At 47.0% G+C, this 11,107-nt stretch overlaps 1 protein-coding gene across 1 annotated transcript in view; it reads right to left on the bottom strand.

The window, feature by feature from the left end:
- adarb1b (adenosine deaminase RNA specific B1b) overlaps window positions 1-11,107 on the bottom strand; it is a 240,448-nt gene that overhangs the window by 87,936 nt on the left and 141,405 nt on the right. The gene's annotated exons all lie outside the window — the stretch shown is intronic.

Genomic DNA, 11,107 nt, shown 5'->3' with positions numbered 1-11,107 from the left:
AGACTAGACACTTACTTTCTTGGTTGTTGCTAAAAAATCTGTCAGTGTCACTCACTGTCTGTCGTTCACTCGCTCACTGTCTCGCAGGTCGCTCACCTTCAATTATCTCGCCAGGCAGACAGACAGTCATCACTCACCACCATGCTGCTGCTCTCTCGGAATCAAGTTACCGCGGACGCGGCGTCAGATGACTTCCTGCCTGACCTGCCTTTCGTTTCAAAATAAAAGCGATCCCGTGTTTTTCATGCTTTTCCATGCAGATTGTTTTATAAAAAAAAAAAAAAAAAAAAAAAAAAAAAAAAAAAAAATTCCCTCTCTGAAATATTAGGGGAGGTCCGGACCTCCCCGTCCTCATAGCTAGCTACGGCCCTGGAAAGACAGACGCACACACACACACACACACACACACACACACACACACACACACACACACACACACACACACACGAGCAGCCACACAGAGTTATCTATACACAGACCAGACTGTCAAATTAATCTTGTGAGTTTTATTACAGTAGCTTCCAGAAATCTAATTATTCACTCCATTTCAGCCCCAGCACCTCTTATTTCACATCGTCTAAACGGCTGCAACACTTCAGTGCCTGTCTGTGGAAAACGCAGCCTGCTTTTGCTCTAAATAAGGGCGCCTGTAAATAGGAATGACTTGATTCTTCCTAAGGGAGTTCCCTCCGCTTCCCAGAGCCCACCATCCACTCAGCCTGGGTGTGGTCCCCCTCCCTACCCAGCCTCCAGCTCTCCACTCGGGCCGCTCTGCTCCACTGCATGTGGCTTTGGGCCTTTGCCTGGTGCTTGGCCAGGGATTGCGTACTCTGTGTGTGTGTGTGTGTGTGTGTGTGTGTGTGTGTGTGTTGGTGTGGAGCATGAGGAGAACAATGGCGGGCTCTGTGCTAGCCCCTCTGGCACGCTCCACACCTGAAGGACAAGGCCAACCAAATGTAAGGGAGGAAGAGGTGGGGTAAGAGGCCGCAGTAGCTGCTCCCAGGTCACATGGTACACAGAGCTGTAGGAATTCCGCAATGCAGTAAACGCAGAGGGAATCACGGAATTTGGAAATGAAAATGGAACCAACTGTAACTTCTCTGAGGCAACCACTCTCCTCTTCACATCAACCACCCTCCACTTCACATCAACCACCCTCCACTTCACATCAACCACCCTCCTCTTCACATCAAACACCCTCCACTTCACATCAACCACCCTCCACTTCACATCAACCACCCTCCTCTTCACATCAACCACCCTGCTCTTCACATTAACCACCCTCCACTTCACATCAACCACCCTCCTCTTCACATCAACCACCCTCCTCTTCACATCAACCACCCTCCACTTCACATCAACCACCCTCCACTTCACATCAACCACCCTCCTCTTCACATCAACCACCCTCCTCTTCACATCAACCACCCTCCTCTTCACATCAACCACCCTCCTCTTCACATCAACCACCCTCCTCTTCACATCAACCACCCTCCACTTCACATCAACCACCCTCCACTTCACATCAACCACCCTCCACTTCACATCAACCACCCTCCTCTTCACATCAACCACCCTCCACTTCACATCAACCACCCTCCACTTCACATCAACCACCCTCCTCTTCACATCAACCACCCTCCTCTTCACATCAACCACCCTCCTCTTCACATCAACCACCCTCCTCTTCACATCAACCACCCTCCACTTCACATCAACCACCCTCCACTTCACATCAACCACCCTCCACTTCACATCAACCACCCTCCACTTCACATCAACCACCCTCCACTTCACATCAACCACCCTCCTCTTCACATCAACCACCCTCCTCTTCACATCAACCACCCTCCTCTTCACATCAACCACCCTCCTCTTCACATCAACCACCCTCCTCTTCACATCAACCACCCTCCACTTCACATCAACCACCCTCCTCTTCACATCAACCACCCTCCTCTTCACATCAACCACCCTGCTCTTCACATCAACCACCCTCCTCTTCACATCAACCACCCTCCTCTTCACATCAACCACCCTCCTCTTCACATCAACCACCCTGCTCTTCACATCAACCACCCTCCTCTTCACGTCATCAACCACCCTCCTCTTCACATCAACCACCCTCCTCTTCACATCAACCACCCTCCTCTTCACGTCATCAACCACCCTCCACTTCACATCAACCACCCTCCTCTTCACATCAACCACCCTCCTCTTCACGTCATCAACCACCCTCCTCTTCACATCAACCACCCTCCTCTTCACATCAACCACCCTCCTCTTCACGTCATCAACCACCCTCCGCTTCACATTGCCTCCACGTCACGCATTAAGATCGTTTAACGCACACCTAGGCGTTGATTATCCCTTACGATACGTATATGAGGTTACGGAGCTTAGCTTCGAATAATGTGACCCTAGACATTAGACAATGAGATTGAAACCAATGAGCCAGAATAGTTATGGCTAAAAATACATCAGGCTAAACTGCACCATGACAATACACTGATACAGTACACTACACGCTGTTCTACAGTACATAGACCCACAGTCATGCACACACACCTGCCCCCTCATGGCCACACTCTAACACACAGTCACATGTGGAATCTAGTTTGGTTATACTATCCTGCCTGGAGTTATTCTCAGCCACAGTCCACTTCGCCTCACCTTTAGCATTCCTTCCTTTCGCTATCGTACGGCACAACATGGACGTCAGCATTTTCTCCCATAAAGAATGAGCCTCTATTCTGGGCTGATTCATCTACGCAGCCTGCGGCGTGCCCTTGTTGTCAGCGCCACCTCTCATTTCCTGTGTTGTGGAGGAGAGGGGGACGAGTTGAGGTCACAGTGAAAGAAATAGATCTGGCCGCACAGGGAGAAGGGACCGGAGAGAGGGGCTATTCAATTAGCAGCGGAGGAGAGAGAGAGAGAGATGGACAGAGAAGAGACAGACTGATGTAGAGAGAGAGATGGACAGAGAAGAGACAGACTGATGTAGAGAGAGAGATTGACAGAGAAGAGACAGACTGATGTAGAGAGAGAGATGGACAGAGAAGAGACAGACTGATGTAGAGAGAGAGAGATGGACAGAGAAGAGACAGACTGATGTAGAGAGAGAGAGAGATGGACAGAGAAGAGACAGACTGATGTAGAGAGAGAGAGAGATGGACAGAGAAGAGACAGACTGATATAGAGAGAGAAATGGACAGAGAAGAGACAGACTGATGTAGAGAGAGAGAGATGGACAGAGAAGAGACAGACTGATGTAGAGAGAGAGAGATGGACAGAGAAGAGACAGACTGATGTAGAGAGAGAGATGGACAGAGAAGAGACAGACTGATGTAGAGAGAGAGAGATGGACAGAGAAGAGACAGACTGATGTAGAGAGAGAGATGGACAGAGAAGAGACAGACTGATGTAGAGAGAGAGAGATGGACAGAGAAGAGACAGACTGATGTAGAGAGAGAGATGGACAGAGAAGAGACAGACTGATGTAGAGAGAGAGAGATGGACAGAGAAGAGACAGACTGATGTAGAGAGAGAGAGAGATGGACAGAGAAGAGACAGACTGATGTAGAGAGAGATGGACAGAGAAGAGACAGACTGATGTAGAGAGAGAGAGAGATGGACAGAGAAGAGACAGACTGATGTAGAGAGAGATGGACAGAGAAGAGACAGACTGATGTAGAGAGAGAGAGAGATGGACAGAGAAGAGACAGACTGATGTAGAGAGAGAGAGATGGACAGAGAAGAGACAGACTGATATAAAGAGAGAGAGGTGGACAGAGAAGAGACAGACTGATGTAGAGAGAGAGAGATGGACAGAGAAGAGACAGACTGATGTAGAGAGAGAGAGAGAGATGGACAGAGAAGAGACAGACTGATGCAGAGAGAGAGAGATGGACAGAGAAGAGACAGACTGATGTAGAGAGAGAGATGGACAGAGAAGAGACAGACTGATGTAGAGAGAGATGGACAGAGAAGAGACAGACTGATGTAGAGAGAGAGAGAGATGGACAGAGAAGAGACAGACTGATGTAGAGAGAGATGGACAGAGAAGAGACAGACTGATGTAGAGAGAGAGAGAGAGAGAGATGGACAGAGAAGAGACAGACTGATGTAGAGAGAGAGAGATGGACAGAGAAGAGACAGACTGATATAAAGAGAGAGAGGTGGACAGAGAAGAGACAGACTGATGTAGAGAGAGAGAGATGGACAGAGAAGAGACAGACTGATGTAGAGAGAGAGAGAGATGGACAGAGAAGAGACAGACTGATGTAGAGAGAGAGAGAGATGGACAGAGAAGAGACAGACTGATGTAGAGAGAGAGAGATGGACAGAGAAGAGACAGACTGATGTAGAGAGAGAGAGATGGACAGAGAAGAGACAGACTGATGTAGAGAGAGAGAGATGGACAGAGAAGAGACAGACTGATGTAGAGAGAGAGAGATGGACAGAGAAGAGACAGACTGATGTAGAGAGAGAGAGAGATGGACAGAGAAGATACAGACTGATGTAGAGAGAGAGAGATGGACAGAGAAGAGACAGACTGATGTAGAGAGAGAGAGATGGACAGAGAAGAGACAGACTGATGTAGAGAGAGAGAGAGAGATGGACAGAGAAGAGACAGACTGATGTAGAGAGATGGACAGAGAAGAGACAGACTGATGTAGAGAGAGAGAGATGGACAGAGAAGAGACAGACTGATGTAGAGAGAGAGAGATGGACAGAGAAGAGACAGACTGATGTAGAGATTGAAAGACAGACAGACAGACAGACAGACAGACAGATAAATGTTGATAAATGTACAGCATACTGTAGATTAGAAAATGGGTTTATACACACAAATTAGATTGGGAGGAAAAAAAGGCTGGAAAACTAATTCGCATACTGGCATATTCCACAGTAAATCGATTCCAACTGAAGTACTGGGATCTAAATGGCTATATTCTCAAGCGGCAGGTAGTGATTGCATGTCTATAGTGGGCTACATGCACTCAGGGAGCTGTTAGGTGGACTGTGTAGTAAAAAAAGGGGGGGTTTTACTGCACTGCAATGCGGTGTGACATTCGGGGGTAATGACTGCACACGGAGAGAAACACACACAAATGACTGTTGACTGCACAAAAAGACTTTCAGACACACAAATAAACACCAAGGTGACAGGCATGCTCACACACACTGTGTGACCATGCCTGCCTGCAGTGCTCACACAGTTAAAATGCAAATGATATCATCAGTCCTAGCGCAGTTGTAAAGCTTGTGGACAATGGAGACGTAGTGATATGCCACTGTTAGGGACTGCAGCATCACACTCAGTATGAATAGCAATAAGGCCACATTTTCTTCTTCGCAAAATATGTCAATAACACATAATATAAAATGACTAGTCTAAAATGATAGGTATATCGAGACTTTTTGTGCAATTTACAAACATTCAAGACCTGGAAGTCACCAAATAACTTCTACATAATTCTATCTATTCATTCATTTATTCATCTATTCTGTCTAGACTGGCATCAGGAACTGTTTTTTTACAACAAAAACCTATATACTGATTAAACCTTGCAGTAGCAGGAGAGTTTGAGGTCCCACCAAAAATAGACCCCCAAAAATCAACAATAACTTTCCTCTCTCATACATTAAAGCATGTAGAGCTATGTGTGTATGTGTATATGTAGATCGTGTGTTTATATGTATGTATATACGTCTGTATGTCAGGAAGTAAAGCAGGTGTAACCAATAACATTAACGAGGGTCATAGCACTGGAACTAAATGAAATGGAACCATGATTAACAGTATTGGTTACACCTGCTTTACTTCCTGCTTTACCACGACAAAACGGTTACTGTGAACTGGGTCTATAAGTGTGTGCGTGTTCTTTCCCCCTGGTGCCGTGTCTATCTGGGTCAACCATCTGGGGAGTTGCCAAGGCCTGGGTGATATGGGCAGTTGGCCACCACAGCTGGCGTGTGCACACACACACACACACACACACACACACACACACACACACACACACACACACACACACACACACACACAGAGCCTGAAGCCACCAGGTAACATCTGCATAGCCGCTGCCCAAAGCAGGCACCAGGCACTGCCACCTGAGTCCTCATTAGATTCCTTGGGAGCAGGAGGAGTGTGTGTGTGTGTGTGTGTGTGTTTAAGCATCTATTAGGATAGTACATTCGTGATTAAGTCGAATTGTAATTATGGGGGAGAGTGTGTGTGTGTGTGCGTGTGCGTGCATATACTGTATATGTTTGCATACACGACCATGTTTCTCCGACATCCTGATTCATTCTCATAGGAGAGGAATGTGGAGTTGGTGTTAATTAACCGCTACCAAGATGGAGAGCAAATGTAGCCTGGAGAGTGTCTGCAGCCTCCTTTCTCTCAGGCCTGCTCTCTGTACAATGCTGGTCCAGGCTTTCCCACGCTGCTTCTATTCACTGGCCATAGATTGGATTACAAGAGAGGTACTTTAAAAAAGTAGGCCACTGCATGTGTTGTTGTGTGCACATTGATGTGTCTGTTAGAGTGAGTGTGTTTGAATGTATGAGACAGAAGATGACCAAAAACAACAACACAAAACTAGGCTAGGTGAGGAATTGAAAATGTGCACGGCTCACCGGGATGAAATCAAACATGCTGCAATAGAATTGTGAGACTCTATTCAATGGAAGAAATCCCGTGAACTCAGGCCATGTTTACATTAGGCCGTTTTTAGGGATCTGCACTTCGTTTGCATCTATTGTCCACACTACCTCTATTGTTTTGATTGTCACACACGAAGACTCCGGTCTCCGGCGGCCGAGCCTGTCTTCGTCATCAAAATCCAGGTTGGAATGTGAATGTGGACAGAGCGGAGAGCGGAGTTTTGAAACGATGCAAGTTACCTACTCGTAACAGCAGGTGGCGGTAAGCACCTTGAAGGTGTCAGCGATCTGCCTATAAACCGAGAGAAGAAGAAAGTGTGTCGCAATGGTGATGCACTTTTGCTGCGAGTTGAGAGAAGAAGAGCCATTTCAACTAACGTTACATCGTTTCAACATGGATAACCAAATTCGGACTTTGTTATTTGTGATTCAAAGCATTATTGTGGCACAGCCTCATCGTCATCTTCTTCTTTTTCGCCTTGGCCGTAGGCGTAGCTGCTGCCCTCTCCATGTGGACTCCAGTACTACACATTGAGGCACGCGCATGCCCAGTGTACGTGACGCAGCATGTAGCACTAGCAGGAGCTATTGCTCTATGTGTAGACTGGGAAGGTTTTAACATTACATTACATTACGTCATTTGGCAGACGCTTTTATCCAAAACGACTTACAATAACACATTTTTGTCAGCAATAGCGCAATCAACTATGCAACAGTCTATGACAACTACAACTTCTCAAGTAACAGTGGTACAAGTTTAGTTCAGGTTAGTTTTTGTTTCTTTTTTTCCCCAAAGAGAGAAAGAAGTTAGTTCAAGAAGGGCCCAGATGGAGCCTGAAAAGGTGTGTCTTTAGTCTTTTCCGAAAGATCGGCAGTGATTCGGCCGTCCTGACCGAAGGTGGAAGCTCGTTCCACCATTGAGGTGCCAGGGACGAGAAGAGTCGCGAACGGGATGAGCGACATTTGAGCCCCTGTAGTGGAGGAGGGGCGAGGCGTCCTGCACTGGTGGAGGAGCGGAGGGAACGGTGAGAGATTTGGAGCCTGACCATAGATTGTAAGTACAGAGGGGCTGTCTGGTGTACTGCCCTGTAGGCCAGAACCAGTGTTTTGAATTGAATGCGTGCCGAGATGGGAAGCCAGTGAAGGTCCCGGAAGAGGGGAGTGACATGAGAGAATTTGGGTTGGTTGAATACCAGACGGGCTGCAGCGTTCTGAATGAGCTGAAGCGGTCGGATGGCTGCAGCAGGTAACCCAGCCAGAAGAACATTGCAGTAGTCCAGGCGAGAGATGACCAGTGCCTGGACCAGGAGTTGTGTTGCTTCCCTTGTGAGAAACGGACGGATTTTGTACAGGGAGAACCTACAGGAGCGGGCAGTTGCTGCGATGTAGGCTGAGTTGGACAGCTGATTGTCAAGGATCACTCCAAGGTTCTTAGCTGTTTGAGAGGGAAACACCGTAGTGTTGTCAATGGATATGGAAAGATCGGTGAGGGGACAGTCTTTCCCGGGGAGGAAGAGTAGCTCTGTCTTACCAAGATTCAGCTTGAGATGGTGGGCAGACATCCAAGCACCAATGTCTTTGAGGCATGCAGCGATATGTGCCTCGATTTGGGTGTCTGAGGGGGGGAAAGAGAGGTAGAGCTGAGTGTCATCAGCATAGCAGTGATAAGAGAAGCCATGAGATGAGATCACATGGCCAAGAGATCTGATATAGAGAAGAAATAGCAAGGGGCCCAGGACTGAGCCCTGGGGCACACCTGTGCTAAGAGTACAGGATCTGGATAGGGATCCTCGCCATAGAACCTTTTAACTGCGGCGTTCTGCGGCGTTCTTGCAAACGCAGTAATGAAGATGCAGCCTCAGACACAAGGTCACAAAAATGAATAGGGGGAATGAATGGGGCGGCTGTGGCTCAGGAGGTAGAGTGCGTCGTCCACCAACCAGAAGGTCGGTGGTTCGTGAATCGTTCCCGGCTGCTCCACTCCACATATCGAACTTTGTCGAAGTGTCCTTGGGCAAGACAATGAACCCCAAATTGCTCCCGATGGCTGTGGCAGCTTGCTGCCTTCGGTGTGTGAATGCTGAAAGTAGGCACATTGTAAAGCGCTTTGGATAAAAGCGCTTTATATAAATGCATTTATATAAATGCATTTATATAAATGCAGTCCATGAATATACTGGTGGGGGGATCTCTCAAAACAAGATTTATGAACTAAAACATGATGGGAAGAAACCATGGAATACTTAACAATGCAGTAGGCAGGTCTAAAACAAGTAACTCTTCTTTTATGGAATCAGTGCACTTATTACAACAATACAGTATGCCATGTCTTCGTTTATCTGAGAATTCAATTAAAACGGCACATTTCCAGGGTGAGACTGGGAGAAGAAGATGAAAAGGTCATTTTAGAGGTGTGCATGTCCAGCCAGTTTTAGGTCAGGGACTGGATGAACGTTAAATTGAAGCACAAATGGAAAAAACATATCCACACAGTTTAGTTCAAGATCTTAATCCTTTATTGCAATGTTTTGACCAGCAACACTTTCGTCAGGCAATCGCTGACGGATTGCGTCAGGCAAATGCCGCTATAAAGGACCCGGAGCTTGACTCCAGCGTGAGGATCGATGTGTTTTTCCACAGGTGCCGTATTCAACCAGCAGCTGGTTATGCTGGAAAGGCATTGCCTCACTCACTTGTGAGCTGCAACCTCCATTCATATTAATAAGCTCAGTAGTTTTCCATCTGGGGCTATGTGGCAGATCTACCAGGGAGCTTGAATTGTGAAGTGAACTCAACAAAACCCCCGGGTGGGAAGAGTGAATGAGTAACAGTTTCCCCTCTACCTACTGCTGAGATGCCACTGAGCAAGGCACTTTACCCCTGACTGCTCCAGCTGAGCCGGCAACAGAAGACTGCAGCACAACTCCCCACATGTGTGAATTCACATCACTGAGGCTGAAATATGCCATGCACGCAAAGCCAACCTTAACCGGATAAATAAAGCTTAAAGAAACCTAACTCCAGCTCCATTCAGTGAATGCGTACAAATGAAAATTCCATTATAAAAGCCATGTCCTTGAGCTATCATAGAATAATACTTTTCAGAATATAAAATGCCTACATTAAAACTTTTATCAAATGTAGCCGCCTCAAAACTTTTCACCTTTACTTCATCACAAAGTAGAGCTGGCATTTTCCCTTTTGCAGGAGAAGAAATCAATCATCACAACAGGTCAGGAAGGAGGAACGTTGGGAAAGAAGCAGAGTGTGTGCTGAGTACAATGCACTGTGGATATGAAAAGAATTGACAGGCTGCATTGTGTTGTTGGTGTCAACGTGCCAGGCCAGAAAGCACAGAGGGGAAGTGATGCGTGGGCAGATGTGCCTGTCCCCTCTGCCAAGCGCCCCTCCCCCACCCCCTCCAACCCCCCCCCAACCCCCCTGCCTCGTCTTCCGCTCACTCTTTTTCTAAGTCTCCTTCTGTCTGCCTGACACACGCCAACATAACAGGCTGCTTTCCTTTTGATGCTGTGTGTGTGTGTGTGTGTGTGTGTGTGTGTATGTATGTGTGTATGTGTGTGTGTGTGTGTGTGTGTGTGTGTGTGTGTGTGTGTGTGTGTGCGCGTGTGCGCGTGCACGTGGTTGGGGACACACACCCGACTTAAGACCAGGTGATTGGGGACGGTGGGTGCAATTGGGGACAAAAGCCATGTCCCCAGTTGGAAAGCTGATTATTGGGTCAGTGGTTAAAGTCGAGCTGAACCCAAAAATGGCTTTTCTTTGCTTTTAGTTCAAATACCTGGGTATGCAGTGCACCTATTTAATAATGTATGCCAAAAAAAATCTAATATCTTTAGTTTTTCCCACTTTCACATCAAAAGTTCATTTTTCAAGATTTCATTGATAACAGTAATCTACAGTTTGCTGACGTCACCTAGTACTATCAAATTTCTACCCCATTTCAACCAATCATATCACGACATGGCAGCTGTCAATCAAATCTTCATTTCAGGATAATTTTCTCTTCCAAAAGAAAGAGAAAATGGCGCCTAGTGCCTGTCATCTGGGAGAATTCCTATCCCATAAACTAACTACTAACTTGGCCAATTGTATGAAACATGAACAAAAAACAAAAACAGTAATGTCTAAGAATGCAAAGAAATGTAACTGGCTCGTTAAAACGCGCATTCCAGGAATATCGTATTTACAGCAATAGCAATAAAGGCGCGCGCTTGAGAGCCTGGTTGTCAGGGGTCGTCCCTCGGAGATTCCAGGTGGGCGGGCAGCACCCATGCATCGGATTGTCCGCTCGCTCCGCATGAAGCAGCTGGCTGCCTGGTACTCCGCGGATCCCACTCGTATAGCACGACAACACGCTGAATCCCACTCGATTTCGGGGTGGAACACGCCATGATTGGCCAATGCCAAAGCCAGT

This window comes from Poromitra crassiceps, assembly GCF_964638095.1.
Source record: "Poromitra crassiceps genome assembly, chromosome: 6".
NCBI classification, from domain to species: Eukaryota; Metazoa; Chordata; class Actinopteri; order Beryciformes; family Melamphaidae; genus Poromitra; species Poromitra crassiceps.
Note: the sequence above shows the minus strand (reverse complement) of the source record. Positions and strands in the feature narration are given on the sequence as shown.